This window comes from Xyrauchen texanus, chromosome 37 (assembly GCF_025860055.1).
Source record: "Xyrauchen texanus isolate HMW12.3.18 chromosome 37, RBS_HiC_50CHRs, whole genome shotgun sequence".
Lineage (NCBI taxonomy): Eukaryota > Metazoa > Chordata > Actinopteri > Cypriniformes > Catostomidae > Xyrauchen > Xyrauchen texanus.
The window spans coordinates 12,919,536-12,941,276 of NC_068312.1; positions in this window are offsets into that span (position 1 = coordinate 12,919,536).

Consider the following 21,741-nt stretch of genomic DNA (forward strand, 5'->3'; position numbering starts at 1 on the left):
GGAAGCAAATGGGGCCAATCCAAAAACAATACAATACTATTTGTTTCAAAAGAATCAAGTACTAAAAAAATATGCGTGCTGTTAACTAGATTTTTGTGTGATAAAATCACTTACCATACTTTTCTAAATTATATCCAGTTTTACAACTTTGATGCAATGTCAATGCAATCCCAAAAACAACTGTAAAACAATGATTTAAACAACTTTGCAGCTCAAATAATACACACATTTTGACAGATGAATTAATGTGAGAGCTTTTATAAAATTGTGTAAAGCTAATGTGATTAGCTTTACAATTCTGCCTTTAAACCCTCCAAAAATTGGCCCTATTCACTTCCATTGTAAGTGTCTCACTGGAACCTTGATTTTTGCCTTTTTTAAAGAAAAAGATAGATGAATCTAAATACATTTTTGTTGTAAACAACATAACACCACAAATGATTGATCTTAACTTGTTTTGAACCCGCAATTTTCCTTTAAGTAAAGTCTTTAAAGGTTTGAAGAGTTAAATGGTTTTGAGATCTATTATCAAACTGATTTAATAATCACATGATAACTTCCTCATTTTTAATGTGCTGGTATCACAAATGCAGGTTTGGCCCATTTTTGGGCCTTTCCCAGACTGGTTTAATTTGACTGAACTTAAAGCAACCCTGATGCTTGTAAACAGATTGTCTCTCTTCTTTATTGTATTCACAACAATAATTTCCTTTTAATGGTTTTGATGAACAGTTGTACCATAGAACAGCAGGAAGTCAATAATATCCCCCAATGTTGCATAATGTGAACCGTTCAGATATATAATGACAAACAACAACAAAGAATTATTGCCTCTAGGCTAATGTCTACTTGCTATACCCTAGTGGTTATAAAAACAAAGTTTCAAATTGATATAAATGTAATAAGGTTAGCACTTGAAACAAATGAAACACATGTAACATGGCTGCTTTCAACCACTACTTGCCATCATTTAGCTTCATTTGTTGGATAATGTTTTTTTTAACTTGTGTTTCTTCATTGTAATTTTCTGAGGATGATTTCATGCTATTGAGTGATTGCCTTCCAGTCTGCTGTGCACTGTTCTCTGCACCACACTATGCTTCAACGGAGGATTCCTACTAATCTGCTCCTGACTTCCACAACACACACACTTGTCTAAGAACACACTATTCACAGATTTGCCCATTGCGCATCCACGGCATGCACGCATCCACAAATTTCTTCCCGCTACTTCAGCCGGTGCTGGGATCCTCAGTCTTCGCCGGCACAGTTGAAGTGAATATTTATTGTTAATAAATCCTTTGAACTATTCCTCTGCTCTTGGGTCTCTTTGTCTCGCTCTCACTGTCTTGACAGAACAATTTAGCCAAGTATGGACCCAGCGGAGGAATCTACTCTTCGCTCCACCCTCTCTCAGCAGGGAGCTTTATTGGGATGTCAGCAGGCTCAAATCTCCGCATCTAACCGGGCTCTGCAGATGATGCTGTCTCAGCTCGCTTAGCTCAACTTTGTCGTTCAATAACCCACCAACCTCCCGATGCTGGTCCCACTCAAGATGCACCCTCACCTGCTTTGGCAGTTCCCCACATTTCTTGGCACTCAGAGGCTTGTATCCCTCCTCCAACCCCATTTCAGGTGAAGCGGGATTCCTTTTACAATGTTCCCTGTTCTTCACATTACAGTCCTCTTGTGTGATCAAACTCCTCACCCGAAGTGTCTGTGAATGGGGGACTGCCATGTGGGACAACAGATATCCCTGTTGCGCTTCTTTTCTCTTCCTTCTCCACGGAGCTCCGCCAAGTGTTTTATCGCTTGGCTCAAGGTTGGGAGGCGGCGAGGGTCTTATCCGGACTGTCTCAAGGATATCGGCGAGTCTCAGATTATGCTCTCGAGTTTCGCACCCTGGCTGCTTCTTATGAGTGGAACGATCATGCCACGTGTGACCAGTTTCTGCATGAGCTTTCCAAAAACATCCAGGAAAAAAATCTATCCTTTGGATCTGCCTCGACGATTTGGTGGATCTGGCTATCCTAGTAGATCAAAGTCTGGCCCCACGCTGTCGATGCCGCTTTCCACCTACCCGGGTGACTGGCCCAACCCAGTCCAATGCTTCGGCCAGGTCACCAGAATCTCGGCCCAACACAGAGCCCATGCAAGTCGGGAGGACTCGGATTTCGCACAAGAAGAAGCAGCAATGCCTCGTTCAAGGATTATGCTTTCATTGTGCCCGGTCTGGTCACTTCTCTGCTTCCTGTCCAGTAAAAGACACCGATCATCAGTAGGAAGGGGATTACTGGTGAGTGCAACACCCTTGGACAATGCCCCCAGATTACGAACACTTCTCACGCTCACGGAACACTTTTATTCATCTTGCTTGGAGTTCTTACAGTTTGTCTTAAATCTGTTGTCTCCCCTGTCCAGTCTTGGGTTTCTTTGCAGGATGATCTGGCAAATTTATCTGGAGTACCGTTTACATGCCATTACTTGAGGGCGGTGTTCAACCGGTCAAGTGCCATGACCCTTCCTCCTCATTGCCCGTACGACTGTGCAATTTAATTCTTCCTGGCAATTCGCCTCCTCGGGGATGACTGTATTCAATCTTGGGTCCCGAGAGGGAGGCCATGAACAGGTATATCAGTGATTAACTGACAGCTGGTCATCGCCTGCAGGGGTGGAGTTCTTCTTCATGGAGAAGAAGGATGGCTCTCTTAGACCCTGTATAGATTATTGAGGGCTGAATGACATCACGGTGAAGAATCTTTATTCTTTGTATTACATATCGCTTATCACCTTGTCCGGATTAGGAAGGGGGATGAGTGGTAGATGGCTTTTAACACCCATAGGGGGCACTTTGAATATTTGGTCATGCCTTTCGGATTGGTCAACACCCCTGCTGTCTTCAGGTGCCAACTCCAGATTCTAATAAGGATTTGCTGTGGTTTCTGGGGATTGCTAATTTCTATAAGAGATTTATTTGGAATTAAAGCCAACTCGCCACACCTCTGACGGATCTCACCTCCACCTGCACTGACTTATGATGGTCCCCACAGGCTGAGGCAACGTTCTTAAAATGAAAGGAGCAATTTTCTACCACACCAATGCTTGTTACTCCCCACCCTGCATGTCAGTTCATGGTGGAGGTGGAAGCGTGTGAGGTTGGTGTCGAAGCAGTCCTGTTGTAGTGCTCTTCCTCAGATTGAAAGATGCATACATGTGCTTCTTTTTCGCACCACTTAACACCAGCAGAATGAAACTATGTTTTTGGTAACCAAGAATTGCTGGCTGTACAGTAGGCTTTGGGGGAGTAGTGTCATTGAGGGTTTGGTGGTACCTTTTGTGGTCTGGACTGATCATAAGAACCTAGAGTACATCCGTAGCGCCAAACGACTTAACTCTAGATAGGCTCGCTGGGCACTATTTTTCACACGTATTAATTTTGTTCTCTCGAATTGCCCGGGCTTTAAGAACATCAAACCTGACACTTTTTCTCAATGTCCAGCAAATATATATTTTTTCTTTAGATCATTCCAATTAAATTAATCTGTATAGAACTGGAAGCCATCTTATTTTCTCCCTAAATTCATATAAATGGCCAACTTTTCAAGGCTTGATACACCTTCTCAGTGCTTTCTGTTTTCTGTGTTAAACAGAATTTCTTGTGTCAAGAAAGTGCAGTTTTTGCATACAGAAACTAATCTAACAGTTAAGATCATTTCTGGCACCGCTCCACTGTGTCTCCCTAAGAAGCTTAGCCATGGAGGAAACATTGACTCTTGGAATGGTTTTACTTGTAATCCGCTTCATCCGATATTCTTGACCATGAAAAGAGATCAGGGTTTTGTTCTGACTGTTGAATAGAGGCATGTCCAAAGTCAATCAGATCCAGAAATAAATCTGGAATCCAGCCATGCTATTTATTAGGTGCATCTGAAAACTGTACACAGTAGCACTGTGACACATTCAATTAAATGTCTGAAGAAAATGTTCTGTCCTTTGATTGAATCCACAAGATTTAGATCATAAACTGTATGAAATGTACTGGACCATCATTCAGAGCTGTAACCAGCAGATGGCATCCTATTATAATATTATGATCATGGTTAGAGTGTTATCAAAGGATCTGACAGCCACGCAAAGAGGATAAAATAGAGAGCAGACCCTACTGTGCTGTGCAGAAATAATTGTAGGCCCCTTTCATAAGTACATGCCATTATATGTATAGGTTCTGTCATCAACAAGTACAATGATCCAATATCAACTTCATGGCCTTGGGTTGATCTCAAATGAAGACTTCAATGCAATCTTCAGTCATCATGCATGCTGTGAGAGCATTTTATATATATAAAAAATGTTTTTCTATGTTAGAGAACTTTTTCAGTTATTAATTGATTGATTCATTGACTGATGACAAGCCCTTCAGAAATAGACTGTTTTTTTTTAAACAATTGAAACAGGCCAGTTTATTGTCTAAAATGTGGAAATGTCACTTTCACCACTTTTGAGCTTTACAACAAAAAGTGTGCGTGTGCACCTGGGTCAGGTTTTGCCTTCAATACATTGTAGGGACCAAATGTCCCCACAAGGATTCTAGAGAAAGAGAGAGAGAGGATGCGACTAAAGCTAATTGGTATTCTGAGCGTTGTGCAGATGCACTGCAGTTTTCCTCAGCTCGTGCAGCACTCAGCCGGTCATCTGATGGGCTAAATGTCTCCACGCACAATATGAGCTTGTGCACGAGGGAATTCTATTCAGTGATAGTTCCTCAGGGACACTCTCTTGACTTCTGGTTGCTGCTGCATACACGCTTCCAATGCCCAAGTGAGAAAATAAATACACTGACTCAAAAATGTCAAAATATGGTTCCTGTATTTGTGCTAGAAAACACACATTTTTATGACTGTAATCATATAAAAGGGGTCTTTTAAACACTTCTCATTTTATTTAATTAACAGTCAACCTTTACTAAAAGCTATCCTTAACATTTGCTCTACTGTAGAATGTAACAGCTATAAAAATGCACATGCTGAATTGCTACATACATGCTACGGAATGCACACATTTGATGCCTGGTTTTATTGTTGATTGTCAATAATTTCTGAATCTGTAGAGACACTGAACTGCAACAGTCAACCTTTTTATCTCACTGCTTCCAACTCCTGGATGGATTGATGCTCAGTATGATTCTTGCCTTCATGAGGTGTCAGGCATGCACAAAATGCTACTCATTTGTTTTACCCGAATGAGGACTATAAAACCTCTATTCACCAACATTCCAAAAAATCACAATGGCAGTTGCTCAGCTGGCGCATGTATTCCCAGAGGTAACTGATTTACATTTTTTGCTCACAGGCAGTTCCAGGTTATTTTTTTCTGAGCGAATCACCTTAGTTGTAAATATCATGTGTCTAATTTCTCGTGAGCTGCAGAAAAAAAGGATGTCTTGACAATGCTGATTGGCTGATTGCAACACAAGAATGTGCATAGCCTTAATACTGTTTTCCATTCAACCAGGAAAGTCAGAATTTTGAAAAAGTGCAATGGAATGCGATTTCACCGAGATGCATGTGCATGGACATCACACAAATGTGCAATCCCATAGAGAGATAATCACTTACAAGCAAATAAGATGCATCAATGTATCACAGTTCCTAAATTACACAATAACAAAGCTTATTTAGCTAACTTGTGCCAAGACAGGTGTGTAAAACACAGTAAATTTTACTCTCTTTTGATGATAGTACACCTAGAACAAATGCCAGCACTGCATAGCATTGTTTATCCTCCGCAATTCGGCTCCTCGATCATATGCTGAGCAGAAATGTTGCATTTTACGAGTATCTCTCAATGGAATGCATTTATGGGCAGAGATTGGCATTTAAGAATATCCAACATGAGCTGTTCATCGTGAGATCTCTGAGCTGTGATGTCAAAGACAGCATGGAAAAAGTAAGCCCATGTCACGCTTTTAAGATCCCTAAAAAAATACTGACAAATCAGCTATTTCACTGGCATGCATTCTATCATATAAAACTGCTAGCAGAAAAAACAAAAAACAAGATGGATGCTCAGCTACTTTTGAGTGGCAGTCAATGGAGATGGATCATTTGTGGCAACAAAATTGTGTAGTTACAGCATCTAGAGGGGGGCAAGCTAATCAGCCAAACACTGACCCTTGATTGTAAAGTACCATACAAGAAAGTAAAAGAAATGATCTCTACAGTCCTCCATTCACTAGTCATCCTCTGTTGATCATGAATTTGGCAAAGCTTTTACTAAAGCATCATTTAGATTTGTTTGGCAATCCTTGCCTTATATAATGGTCTTGGAATGTTATTTGATGCAGAACCAAGAATTTATACTTACTGTACATATGCTTGTACAGTATAATTGAATGTCTGTCACTCAGTGGTGGATAGAATTTTTTTTTTGCAAGGGAACAGTTTAGTCCAGTCTGCTCTTTTGGTTGTCCAGGCCTCAAGTGAGTGAGCTCAAGAGATGGACAGTATGTATACTCTCTCATCCATCCATCAGATTATAATTGTGGTGTTTAGAGGATTGCTGGGCAAAAGTGGATTATGCTCTCAGCGTTTACATTTTTCAATTGTTTTTTTCTATGGCTTTTTTTCTATTCTGTTGTTTTCTGTCCCAAAACTGCTTCACTGATTTCATGAAAAGTGGAAAGAGATAGAGAGTAAATTCAGATGACCTAAAGCAAAGAGATCAGGTTTTGGGCCCCTGTGTTGTTTAGATTGGTGCTCTTCAGTCACACATAATTCATGTCAGCTGGACAGCCATCCACTCCAGATGTGTGGGAAGGATAGTGTGGCAACACTGTAGAGCTGTAGCATTTCTATTTCTTCAGATATGGAGATCAATGATAATAATGTTATTTAAAATGGTTGCTTTAGGCTTTAGGAGACTTTCATATGCTAACTAGTATCTTTTAATTTGCTTGTTTTGCCTGACAGTAATCTCTAGTTGAACTCTCTCTGCATACTGTAATCTTAACTGCATAAAATGAATTTGAAAGCCTGACTATTTGGATACCAGTGTCATGAAAACATCCATGCTTTTCAAAGTCTGTCCAGAAGAGTGCATAAGTACAAAATTTCAAAGGCAGGGTAATTTATACCCAGACCATGTTAAGAGCAACTGAATATGTGATCACAGAGTCTAATCCAATAACAATACTTCTAACTTTAAAAACAGGTTACACGCAATTGCCTCCTATTGGCTTAACAGGTCAGAAATGACTTGTCTCCTAAGCAGAAAAAAGTGTATGCTCACACACCGTATATATTTATAACAACATCTCAAAATTTTTTTTTAAAACAGGTAACAACTGCTGTAAATTAGTTCAAACTTAATTATTAATTTATTATTATTATTATTAGAAATTATTAATATAAAAAACCTTTTTTACACTCATGAGAAGGATCCTTCTAGTATGGTTTTAATAGAGGTTTTAAGATTTCTAATTTTGTTTATTAAAATAAAATCATTAAAAAATAAAATCAAAACAACAATGGATAATTTCTATGAACACCTTTAACATCTCCTCTGACACCACATATGACTCATTTCATGCTTTAAAAATTCATACGTTTTGGATGGGGAACAGACCTACAGACCGAAAATGCACATGTTGTCAGTCACTGACTGTGTCTTATGAGACACAAAGTTTTATTCCAGCAGGGGGCGCTTGACGCTCTGAAAACCAAATCCTCCATGCATCTGCATTTAAATATCAAAATTTTTCATAACTTATTGCAGAAATTTTACACTGGATAGTTATTTTTTTTTATAAAAACTGATAATTGCAAAGATGCATACCTGTGAATGGAAATCCACCACAGCAGTATTTATAAAACTATCATAAAAATCCTTATCCAGAAATAATAAATGCCTGTGATTGGCCCATTCTAGCCAGCGCTTAGAAAAGTAACAGGTACCACATGTCTGGCATGTTTATTCTGTTGGTTCATATCTTTTAATGTTCCTGTTCCTGTCATGTGATTTCCTGTTCATGTGTCTTGTTTTCATTGGTTGATTAGTTTGTTATTAGACTTGTCTTTTCATTGGTTTAAGTTAATTTAGTCTGTTATCTTGTTTATAGTTTAGTCTTGTGATTGGTTGTCTTGTTTACTTGTTAATCTTGTCCTTGTATTTAAGCCCTCATGTTTGCCATTGTCTTTTGTCAGGTATTGTGTTCATGCAATGTTGTTTGTTCCAAAGTCAAGTCAAGTCAAGTCAAGTCAAGTCAAGTCAAGTCAAGTCAAGTCTATGTTAATGGTTTGTTTTCATAGTTGAATCAAGTCATGTCAAGTTTAGTTTAGTCTAGTTCACGTTTATGTTTTGTTCATGTTTAGAGTAAGGGTTTCTGGATCCCAGGATTCATAATAAACTGCACTTGGGTTCATCATTTCACCATCGTCTCTTCAGTGTCATTGCCAGCTTCATTACAATGTCAGCATCGCCAACACGCTGTTTTGCATTTGAACCTCTGAATTTAAAAAAATTAATTGGAGATCTATTTACACTGAATAATATTTTTTCAATGAAAACTGATAATTGCAAGGATTCATACCTGTGAATGGAAATCCACTTGAGCATTATCTATAATAGCATTTTTCAAAATCCTCATTCAGTAATAATAAATGACTGTGATTGACCCATCCTGGGCAGCACATTAGAAATGTAACAGGTACCATATGATACAGCCGTCTGTGCTAGAGCAGACTGCACAATAGTTGTGCGATACCAAATCATACAACGGAGGGGAGACTTCAGTTTTATTTGTCTGATTATGACAGACTCACAGTCACGCAATTGCAAGGTATCTCATACAAAATTATTTTCAGCATTGAAAAACAATATAAACAAGGACTGATGCATGATGGGGTGGGGGGCAATTTACCCCCTTCACAGCATTGGGGGAGCCATGTCCCCCCATCCCCCTCCAATTCTTCGCCTATGCTGGCACTTCTAGTACATTCCCTCTTTAGAGTTCTTTATGTTCAGCTTATTTGGGGAAGCAGTGAAATGTTTCACAAGTTGCCATGCTGTCTGCAATAGAGCTATGACAATAACTAATACACATTAACTAAGTACACTCTATGACAGACTATAAAAAAACAGAAAATATTCAGAACTTACAGATAATATGCAATGTACACATTGTAAGTACTGGTGTAATATGCAAATGTGTATGTGTGTATAATCGTGTGGTTTAATGTATATAGATTATAAATGGTTAATGTAGCAGGCCCCTGGCAATGTCCTAATTAAGGATCTGCATGACTTCAGGAGAAGTCACTCCTCCTGAACCTCTTGTGTTGGCCCGAGGCTGCAGCAACTACCTTTTAAAATACTTGTTCTCTCCCTCTGCCTCCTCCTGTTCCAAAATCAAGCTCTTGCTCTGTTGCTGAATTCCCCATAGTAACAGCTCAGGCACATGTATGTGTGTCTGTGTGTCTGTGTCTGTGTGTGTGTGTGTGTGTGTGTGTGTGTGTGTGTGTGTGTGTGTGTGTGTGTGGCACGCGCACGCATGAGTGTGTGCGATGTGGAAAGTGTAATTTTGCAGATTTTGCCTGTGACAGGCCTGAACAGGTCGCTGCTGCTGTAACTAATGTCCTCATGCACCGCAACAGTTCTGGGTGATGGATGCAGCTCACCTTTATACACACGCAAAGCCCTGCACATTGTGCCTGGACTTGCTTGCTTGCTCTCACTCACCCAGTGAGGTGAATCAGACAGAGGTGGAGTGCCGTTGAATGAATGCTCTGTGAGCCAAGTCAAAGCTTTTAAAGAGTACAGTGTACCAAGTATAATTCTTACTTGGATGCTTCTTTTCTAGACAGTCATTTACATCAGCAACAGACAGACAAATAACCTGAAATATAAAAGCTTAATACAATATCAAATAAAATATTCAAAAATATACATACAGTATATGAAACAATATAGTGGAGATGGATGCTAGTTGTCAAGCTTTTTACACTTTTTACAATAAATAGTTATCACAGTTTATTTTCTGTAACCAGCCACATATTGTACCTTAAAGGGATAGTTCACCCAAAAATGAAAATTCTCTCTTCATTTACTCACCCTCATGCCATCCCAGATGTGTATGACATTCTTTCTTCTTCAGAACACATTTTTGAAAATCATTTCAGCTCTTTTCGTCCATACTATGCAAATGAATGGGAACCAAACGTTTGATGCTCCAAAAATCCCATAAAGGCCACATAAGAGTAATCCATATGACTCCATTGGATAAATCTATATCTTTAGAAGTGATATGATAGATGTGGGTAAGTCCTTTTTTTATAGAAATGTTTCTCCCTGCCCAGTAGGGGGCAATATGCATGAAAAATGTGAATCACCAAAAACACAAGAAGAAGAATGTGAATGGGAAAGTAAAAGTTAAAGTTGTCTGAGCAGGGGGGAAAATGTATAGTAAAATTTAGACTTAAATATTGATCTGTGTAGAGCGGAGGAGGGTGGGGCCAGGCTGGAACAAAGCATGCCCGGTCCCCAATTAGCCTGATGGGGGCATGCAAGGAATAAAGGTGGTTCGAGAGAGAGAGAGAGAGAGAGAGAGAGAATTACAGGCAGCTGCTCTGTGTGTTTATGTTTGTGTGTTTTTGGTTCAGTTTTTCATTAAACTATTATTTATATTGCCAAGTCGGTTCTCGCCTCCTCCTATCCCTTAACCCACTTTACATTTTTGACAAAACCCAGAAAGGAGGAGGGATGCTAGTTGCAGAGAAGGGCAAAGGCGCGACCGCCGCGGAGGATGCCATGTGCCCCAGGAGCCTCTGGAATTGTTTTAGAGGAACCGCTGTGCCTAGCTTGAACAAGGTGAGGCATTTCAGCACCGACTGCGCGCGCTCGTTGGTGAGGCAAACTGTCATTGAGACTGAGTCTATCTCCATGCCGAGAAAAGAGATGCCATGCCGCTCTAAACGGGGGCGAGCTTACTCTTTTCCCAGTTGACCTGAAGCCCTAGATGGCTGAGAAGGAGAAAGCCGCTGATACGCACCATAGATCCAACAGCAAACGCTCTGCAGAGGTGAGTGGAACTGAAATGATCTCAGCTCGCTGATCTCGCACAACCGCTCGGCTCCGAAGAAAAAATCTGAATGGACAGATGCACGATTCCCTCCTTTTATACCCGTATGTCTGGGGGAGTGACATGCAAATTCTGTCCGGCAATTTCTCATTGGCCTTTTCTCAAGTTCAGAGGTAACCGAGGCCTTCAGGAAAGACCCCTAGTGTCACTTCATTCGACACAATGTCATAATGTCAAAAATTTAAATTTCCCAAAATAGGAAGGTTAATCAAACTTTTGACTCTAAACCATATAGTTAAAGAAATTAGCCCTTGTGACAACTTCCCCAACTGACAAGAGATGTGGAAGGTAAATATTAATATAAAAGTAAGCAGCTATACATGAAGATACAACAACAGTGAAAGGTAAAATAATAAAGTGCCAGCAGATGTATTGGCAATAGCAATATCTGAACTCTAAAGTGACTGACAGTAATTAGGTTCTACTGCAGTGTGAACATGTGAAGGGTAGAGCTACACTATGAATGGTGAATGTGATGCATGAGTGCAATTCAGCAGTCTTATGGCAGTAGGGTCTTAAGAGTCTGTCCCTGATCATAATCTGCATGTCCAAATGAACCTGACTCACTTTCCAGAGGGCAGTAAATAGAAAAGTGTATGTGTGGGATTATACATCAATAGTCGTCTCATTGTAATATCTTTTTCATCTTGTGTGGTGAATATTTACGATTAATAATGCCACCAAGAGTGTTCATATACATTTTACTTACATTATTTGTGGTCACTTGCAATTGAATGTTAATTTATGTACACAATTATGTGAGTTCGATGTTTCTCACAGTAGAATCATGATGTACAGTCAACAGCTTTAGTGGTGACTTTTTGACTTATAAATGATAATTTAAAAGGTTTTTACTGAATAATGAGCATTTGATAGGAGCTGTTTGGGCTGGAGTAAGCTAGCCAGCACTATTTTGCTGTCACTGTTCCTACACAAACAAACACATGGATATACTGCATTCACGCCATGTAATCACATGATTTAAATCTTTGCAGGGTCATATTATGGTTACAGGAAATACAGTACAATGCACATATGTGCAGTTCATATGAATTACAGCTCTAGTAGAGACTACTGGACTTCGTAGTAATGACATGAAAATGCACAAATGAGGCATGCAACTTTTACATACAATATGCATGAATTGCCCCCCACCCCCTAATTTGCTTGCTTCACCAAAAAAGTATTTGAAGACAGATGGAGACAGAGCACATTTAGGGTGCTTATTTGTTGGATGTGGATATAATTGTCATCCTGAATATGCCTCAGTTCCCTGCTGCATAATTTATTTGCTGGGATTCCATCCCTTATCCTTGATCTATTTATAAACACTAGTTTTATTCATTACTTCATCTCGCTCTATATATCTTTCTCACACATGCACACTCTCTCTGTTTCTTTCTTAAAGACATATTTTCTTAAAAAAAGTATGCTTCTCCATTCTTTCTTTCTTTTTTTCTTTCTTTCTTTCCAAAAATTTTATATTTGGTTACAACCAGTGTTAGTAATGAACTTTTACATTATGGGGCAATATTTGCCTGCTTGATTTAATTTTGGTGATAATTTTTTATACCTTTATTGGGATGTACCTTTTTATTTTGATCAATTAGGGCTCGGTAACAAGGCAACAAAAATTATATTACAATATTTTTCAGCCATTTCATAATATTTAATATATATATATATATATATATATATATATATATATATATATATATATGTAAATATGTATAACATTTGCTCTAAAATGGCTTCAAAATATGCATTTTTTTTTTTTTTTTTACATCAGAGGAAACATCATTTCAACTAAACACACATTGTAATCAAGTAGATTTAAAATGTTTAATGCATATATTTAAAAATGTTAATTTGTATGCTCCCATATCCAAAGATACAAATTAGCCAAATAAATACATTTCACCAACTTTATTTATTAATTTAATTTTGTTAATAAACAGAGATACATTGATAGAAAGACATTTGTCCTTAAAAATGGCTTTTTAAGAGGCCCCCTTGGAGTCATCGGAGTACTGTATAATTTTTTGCTTGTGTATGCATGTTCATTATTGCTAGTTATCATGCACACATCGTTTTGTTCTAAACTTTTAATGTGTTTCTCTGTTTTGTAGTTTTTCTCTCCAGGTTCCTTTTTGCCTGTTTTTAATATTTGTGGTAACACTGGACCCTAATAATTTCTCTGTTCATGTTTTATAAATGTTTGCTAATGCTTCATTCCTGCACTCTGTCTGCACTCACCACTACTGTTAAAACATCCTGACATCTTCTGTTGAGGTGTGACATAACTCTGAGAGCTTTCTGTAAAACTGAGAAAACCAGTCATATTGCTGCTACAGTATGGTAAGACCCCAGACTAGATACACTTTTTTTCCCCTTAAAATTTCACTGCCAAAATAAATAAATAAAAGTGTTATGCCAAACGAAGCACATCTTCAAATGCAGTGTGACACAGATGATGAAGAAAATGGGAAGCCTTTACAGGGATATGACAGATAGACCATATGTTTTGTGACGCTCATCCTTATTCATCTTCTCTTGAGCAACTAGCATGAACTACCTCTTCCAGATTCCAAGAAGACTTCTTTATCTCTGCCACATTTTTGTAGGATCCATTTGACTCATATACAAATATATGGCTATTACTGCAATATCAAAGAAGTAATTCCAGAAGTGAAGAAGTAATTAGATCAGATTATAAAACATCCCAGTTTAAATACAAGATCAGCATATAAATGGTTTGTTTGCCTCATCAGAGTCCGTAAAGCAATTTTGATTTAGATAATGATGTAAATAACTTGATGTAAATAGATTAATTTATTTCTAACATCAACATTTAATATCTTAAAGTACATTAAAAATAATACTAAGAAAGTGAATAGTAATAAAACAGAAATCAACCGCAATGGACTGTGAAAATGTGATTAGTGTATAAAACAGAAGTTTTGTTCTGTGTGTGTTGTGTGTGTGTGTGTGTGTGTGTGTTGTGATCTGTGTTATGCCTTCTGGCTGTGTTAGTCTCACCCATTTATTTCTGCATGTGTGCTGCATTGTGGGTATGTTATGGTCTTACCCACTCATTTATGTGTGCGTGTTCTGCATTATGGTTGATTTACATATTGTACTTGACAAATCAGTTTTTTAGTCTTTGCAATGAATTCCGTATGGTCAGTCAATTTTGACCTCAAACAATAAAGGTGTCACTTTTTTTATTACTACTTAGACTTTTATTAGACAAAAAAATATAATAAATATTATATAATATATAAAATATAATAAATATTTTTTTGTGTTCAGATGTCAAATGGAGGAAAAAACTTTCATAACCTCCATTCCCTAATGGAGAGAACGAGACATTGTGTCGTTGTAGTGACACTAGGGGTCTCTCTTGAGAGCCCAAAAACAAATCAGATCTTTGAGAATTGGTGAGTGGAATTTGAATGCCAATATATGGGTATAACAGGAGCTGAAACGCCCACTTTCATTAAAATGTTGTGCTGAGGAGCCGAGAGAAGCCGAGAGAATTTCAGAGGCTAGTCCAGAATTGTGGTAAGAGGGACACAAGGTCTCGTTCCGTCCATCAGGGAACGGAGTTCACAACAGTAACCGAGATGTTCCCCTTGTGTCACTCACTCGACGTTGTGTTGAACCACAACAGCTAAACCATGTTACGTGAACTGCCCATGCAGATGCAAGCAAGCTGCTGCTTGCAAACAGCAGGTGCATCAGTCTGCACGTAACCTCCCCCAATACCCCACAAGACGTTCTCCACACCCCTGTGGGTGGGAAGCGACGTAACTAGCATGGAAGCAGGCCACGACTCTATGTTTTCTCTCCACAGATTAAAAGATTCGGCTGGGGCCATCAAACGCTATTATACGCATCGCGGAAGGTGTTCTTTTCCTTTCCTCTTCTTTCAGGGGGAAAAGACCCTGCGGAGGCCGTATCCTGCCCGAAGGGGAGGTAACATGTGGCAACATGACATGTGGGCTCTTCATGGAAGAGCTCTGCCCAAGGGAGACGAGGGTCTGCCAACAGGGAGACCGTACCGTGGAAAATACATAACAGGGGGAACCGGAGTAACCGGCACATGTGGAGCACCTAGCCCAGTACAGGGCATATTAGCACCCGTAGTGGGTCTGGCTGCAAATTCCTCCACTGAATTCAGGAGCCAAAGGGCTAGGAAGGAATGACATCCAGGGTTCACGGGTTCATGAACTTGCATGGGAGAAGCAGCGCATGTCTTCACCTAACGGAGGGGAAAGGCGCTATATGCAAACGATATACCTGTCAGGCGGTTCCGTATTACAAAACTTACCTGTTCGTACCTGACAAAACATGGGACGAAACTGGCTCAACCCGGAGATTGTAAAATCTTGCAAAGGTATTGGGTGTTGCCCAACCTGCTGCTCTGCAGATGTCTGCTAGAGAGGTGCCATTGACCAGTGCCCACAAGGATGCCACACTCCTTGTAGAGTGTGCTCGTATTCTCAAAGGGGTGGGCACGGCCTGGGCCTGGTATCCTAAAGCGATAGCATCCACGATCCAGTGGGCAAGCCTCTGTTTGGAGACAGTGTTCCCTTTCCGCTGTCCGCCGAAGCAGACAAAGAGCTGCTCAGAGCTTCTAAAGCTCTGCGTGCAATCCAAGTAGATGCACAAAGTATGCACCAGACACAACAACAACAGGGCTGGGTCTGCCTCCTCTGCGCATTCAGGCTCACCACCTGATCCCTGAAGGGGGTTGTGGTAACCTTGTGTACAAAGCCCGGCCGGGGTCTCAGGATCACGTGAGAATCTGTTGGACTGAACTCCAGGCAAGTGTCACTGACAGAGAACGCTTGCAGGTCCCCAAACCTCTTGATGGTGGTGAGTGCAATCAGGATGGCAGTCTTCAAGGAGAGGGCTTTCAGCTCGACTGACTCTAGCGGCTCAAACGGGGCACTCCTAAGGCACAGGAGAACCACAGAGAGGTTCATGAATAGGCGTGGCCTAGGAGGATTCAGCCTCCGGGTGCCTCTGAGGAACCTGATGATCAGGTCATGCTACGGACTAACCATCCACTGCGTCGTCGTGGGCCGCTATGGCAGCAACATATACCTTCAAGGTGGAGGGGGACAGCTGACCCTCCAACCTCTCCTGCAGGGAGGAAAGCACTGACCTGACTGCACACCTCTGGGGGTCTTCAGCTCAGGAAGAACACCACCTCGTGAACAAATGCCACTTCAGAGCATAGAGCTGCCTCGTAGAGTGAGCTCTGGCCTGAGTGATCGTGTCTACCACTGCCAGTGGTAGGCCACTTAGGTCTTCCATGTCTAATCCAAGGGCCAGACATGGAGATTCCAGAGGTCTGGGCGCGGGTGCCAGGTGGTGCCCCATCCCTGATCCCCCCAGATGCACGATTCCCTCCTTTTATACCCTAATGTCCGGGGGAGTGACATGCAAATTCCATTCGCCAATTCTCCTTGGCCTTTTCTCAAGGTATTTTGGGGCTCTCAAGAGCGACCTGTGTCACTACATCAACACAAAATCGAGTGAGTGACAGAAGGGGAACTATTTTTATTATGCATTGAAAAAAGTGAATTTGGTAAAAAAAATTACATTTCACAGTATATGAATATAGTATATAGAATTGGAAGGTTAATCAAACTTGACTCTAAACCATCCAGTTAATAAAATATTATGTTAAGTTAATAAAGTATGAATGGTGAATGTGATGTATGAGTGCGATTCAGCAGTCTTATGGCAGTAGGGTCTTAAGATACTGTCCATGTATCATAATGTGCATGTCCATATGGTGTATACAAAAGTGTATGCATGGGATTATATATCAATAGTCGTCTCTTTGTAATGTCTTTTTCAGCTTGTGCAGTGAATATTTACGATTATTAATGCCACCAAGATTGTTCATATGCATTTTACTTACTTTATTTGAATGTTAATTTATGTACACAATTACGTGAGTTCGATGTTTCTCACAGTTGAATCATGATGTACAGTCAACAGCTTTAGTGGTGACTTTTTGTCTTAGAAATGATCATTTAAAAGGTTGTTACTGAATAATGAGCATTTGATAAGAGCTGTTTAGCTTTGAGTGATCGAGCCTGCACGATTTTGCTGTCACTGTTCCTACGCAAACAAACACATGGATTTACTGCAATCTTGCCATGGTTTAACCGAGACAGAGCACATTTAGGGTGCCTGTTTGTTGGATGTGGTTATAATTGTCATCCTGAATATGCCTCAGTTCCCTGCTGCATAATTTATTTGCTGGGATTCCATCCCTTATCCTTGATCTATTTATAAACACTAGTTTTATTCATTACTTCATCTCGCTCTATATATCTTTCTCACACATGCACACTCTCTCTGTTTCTTTCTTAAAGACATCTTTTCTTTAAAAAATAAATGCCTCTCATTTCTTTCCCAAAATTGAATATTTGGTTACAACCAGTGTTAGAAATGAAATTTACATTATAGGGAAATATTTGTCAGAGTGAGAGTGAGAGAGAGGTACCCAAAAGCATTCAGGAAATTTGAAACGATGTAAGTAAACTGAACTGGCGAAGGTAGGCGATCCCAGCACCCAGTCTTAGTGCGTGAAGTGGTTGCTCAGTGGGCAAAGGAGGAGTGTGTTCCTAGACAGGTGTATGCAATGTGGATGTGAGGAGCAGATCCATAAGAAGTGTCTGTTAAAGCTTGTGTGGTGCAGAGAACAAAACCCTGGCGAAGAAGGGCTGTCGAATTCCTGACACGCAGGCAGAGACGAGGAATCCTCCATTGGCGATTCTGGGACGGTGAGGACAGGCATGCAGCAAACTGGAAGGTAACCACATTTCCCAACACACGGGCAGAGACAGGCAACCAAGAGATACACAAGACAGCACCAACTAGAGAAAGAGAGCATGTTTAGCTGCTTGATATCACAAACAATAATCTAGCGAAGACAGTGAGGGGACACAAGGATTAAGTAGGGAGCACAATCAGAGTGGAACAGGTGTAGCTAGCACATGAATCAGTGACATGATCATTGTAGTCAAGTAGATTTCAAATGTTTAATGCATGAAGTAAAACTTTAGTTAAAAAATTTATGAAAGCATGATTTTCAAAAAATTAATACAAAGAAAAATTATATTTTAAAATGTTCTTTTGTATGCACCCATATCCAAAGATACAAAGTAGCCAAATACATAAATTACACCTACTTGATTTATTTTAAAAATTTTGTTAATGCTGTTCATTAACAAAATGTGTGTGCAAAAACTGCAACTTCTGGGGGCATTTTTGCCCTGGCTGAGCACCCCAACATTTCTGACCCTGGTTGCAACCGTGATTACACCATAATCTAGAATAAGGCAAACTATAGATATATCTATGGAAAACTTAGACAATGATGAATAGCTTATTTCATGCTAATAGAAGATTTAAAAACATATTAACAGATTAACAGATTCATCTGAAATGAATATTTTACATATTCTGTGAGGTATGTAGATAGAAATACATTTTTCCTTAAAAATGGCTTTTTAAGAGTCCCCCTTGGAGTCATCGGAGTACTGTATAATTTTTTGCTTGTGTATGCATGTTCATTATTGCTAGTTATCATGCACACATCGTTTTGTTCTAAACTTTTAATGTGTTTCTCTGTTTTGTAGTTTTTCTCTCCAGGTTCCTTTTTGCCTGTTTTTAACATTTGTGTTAACACTGGACCCTATTCATTTCTCTATTCATGCTTTAAAATGTTTGCTAATTCTTCAAGCCCACACTCTGTCTGCACTCACCACTACTGTTAAAATGTGCTGACATCTTCTGTTGAGGTGTGACATAACTCTAAGAGCTTTCTGTAAAAATGAAAGCCTGAGAGAAAACCAGTCATATTGCTGCTACCGTATGGTATGGTATCTAGTCTGGACCCCAGACTAGATATTTTTTCTTTTCTTAAAATTTCATAGCCAACAAAAAATACAATAAATAAACAAAAGTATAAAGGACGAGACAGGGGGCAGTGATGCAGTCCATTATGTCTCTTTATTTATTTGCCTTTTGATGTCTGTGCAGTCCTCTCCAATTAAATCAACATGTAACACAAACTATACACAGATATACACACTCTTCAGCTTCACAGCAGCTACACACACTCTTCAGCTTCACAACAATAGTATACAAGACACAGTGGTCACTCGTGTCATTCTCTCTCCCTGTCTGGTGGTTTTGTGGCTGTTTATATGGCACTCTCCCCATGCTCACTGGTATTAGAGACAGGTGTTAGACATAATTTAGCTCACGTGCAAGCATCCTTACCTCTTTCTCTCTCCGGACAGTGCTTGACCACGCCCCTGCTGCCATATTCCCCCAAAGCCCAACTCAGGCCTGAGAGCCATCCGGCCTGCCTACCACTCCCCCACCCCCATTTCTGGAAAGGAAGTCAGCGACAGCCATCTGCGCCACAAGTCTGCGGACCATCTTGAACTTAAAAGGCTGGAGAGCCAGATACCACCGGGTGATGCAGGCGTTATTATACATCATGCAGTGGAGCCATTTGAGTGGGTTGTTATCCGAGCAGAGGGTGAAGGCCCACCCCAGCAGGCAGTATCGGGGAGTGAGGACCACCCACTTGATGGCCAGACACTCCTTATCCATGGTGCTGTACTTGGTTTCCCTCAAGGAGTGCTTACGTCTGATGTACAGTACCGGGCGCTCCTCCCCTCCACCACCTGTGAGAGCATGGCCCCCAGTCCTCCATCTGTAAAAGGAAAGGGAGAGAGAAATTAGGTGCATGTAAAAGCCACCCCCCCCCCCCAAAAAAAAGTGCGGCTTTAACCTGCATGAATGCCTGTTGGCAATGCTCCGATCACTGGCCCGGGTCTGGAGCCCCCTTTATAATGAGGTCAGTCAGTGGGCTGGTTACGTCTGAATAATTAGGCACAAACCTCCTGTAATAGCCAGCCAGCCCCAGGAACTGTCTCACCCCCTTTTGGTCTTGGGTCTCGGGCAGGTCGCAATCGCTGCAGTCTTGTCAATTTGGGGACGCACCTGGCCGTGGCCCAAGTAGAACCCCAGATACCATACCTCCACATGCCCAATCACATATTTCTTGGGGTTTGCTGTAAGCCCCACCATGAACCGCCCTCAGATGTTGCATTTGCCGAATGCGGCCGGAGGATACGGTCCATGAGACGCTGAAATGTAGCTGGGGCCCCAAACAAACCGAATGGAAGCGGCACAAATCGGTGCAATCCAAACGGCATGGAGAAGGCTGTTTTTTCGCTGGAAATTGGTGACAAGGAGATCTGCCAATAACCCTTTGTCAAATCCAATGTCGAATAAAATCGAACAGATCCATACCGATCAAGCGACTCATCAACACGGGGCATCGGGTAATCATCAAATTAAGGCTCCACATTGACTTTTCTATAATCCACATCTCTTGGGGACAAGAACAACTGGGCTGGACCAATCACTGTGTGATTCCTCTATTACCCCCATATCAAGCATCGCATCTAATTGTTCCCGAAATATTTTCTTTTTGTGTTCAGGCAAGCAATAGGGATGGCTATGTACCACCACTCCCGGTTCGGTCTCGATGTGGTGCTGGATGAGGTTTGTATGACCCGATAGAGGGGAAAACACATCTGCAAACTCCTGTTGCAACTTGCCAACTTCAGTGAGTTGATATGGTGTGAGGTGGTCTCCACAAGTGACCGGAGATATATGTTTGTTTTTTTGTACTCACCTCCAGCCCGAGCTCCACCCTCCCTCCACAATTTCAGGAGGTTGAGGTGATATATTTGACGGGGAAAATCCTGTGGAGGCTTGCGGGACCTCTCGCACTGCGATTAAAAGGGGGTCGAGCCATTTATCCCAATTTCTAGCATCATCATATACAAACTTACGAATCATGCCATTTATCCCAATTTCTAGCATCATCATGCACGAACTTACGAATCATGTTCTTAAGGGTTTTATTAAATCGCTCCACCAGGCCGTCTGTCTGCGGATGGTAAATGCTAGAGCGGATCGATTTAATACCCAACAGTTCATAAAGCTTGCGTAGTGTACGTGACATAAAGTTTGTGCTCTGATCGGTGAGGATTTCTTTCGGAATCCCCACCCGGGAGATGTGTGAAGATTGCCTCCGCAACACTACGTGCTGAGATGTTGCTCAGGCATTGTATATCACGTTGTATAATCCACTAGGACTAATACAAAGCGATGCCCACGTACTGTCCTCTCTAATGGCCCGACGAGGTCCATGCCAATTCTCTCGAAGTTGACCTTGATTAAAGGAAGAGGGCACAATGGTGCTTTTGGGGTGGCCGGTGGGTTCACCAGCTGACATTCACGGCACACCACACACCACCTGCGGACATTGCCGCCAATGCCTGGCTAAAAAAAAGGGCAATTAAGCGGTTCAGTGTTTTTCTTTCCCCTAGGTGACCTGCCATCGGATTATAGTGATCCGCTTGGAAAACCATTTCCTGTCAGCTCCGCGGTGTTAAGAACTGGGTTGTATCTTCTTTTGTATGAGTGTCCTGTGTCACTCTATACAACCGCTCATTTATATTTGTAAAATAGGGATATGACAGTGTGACATT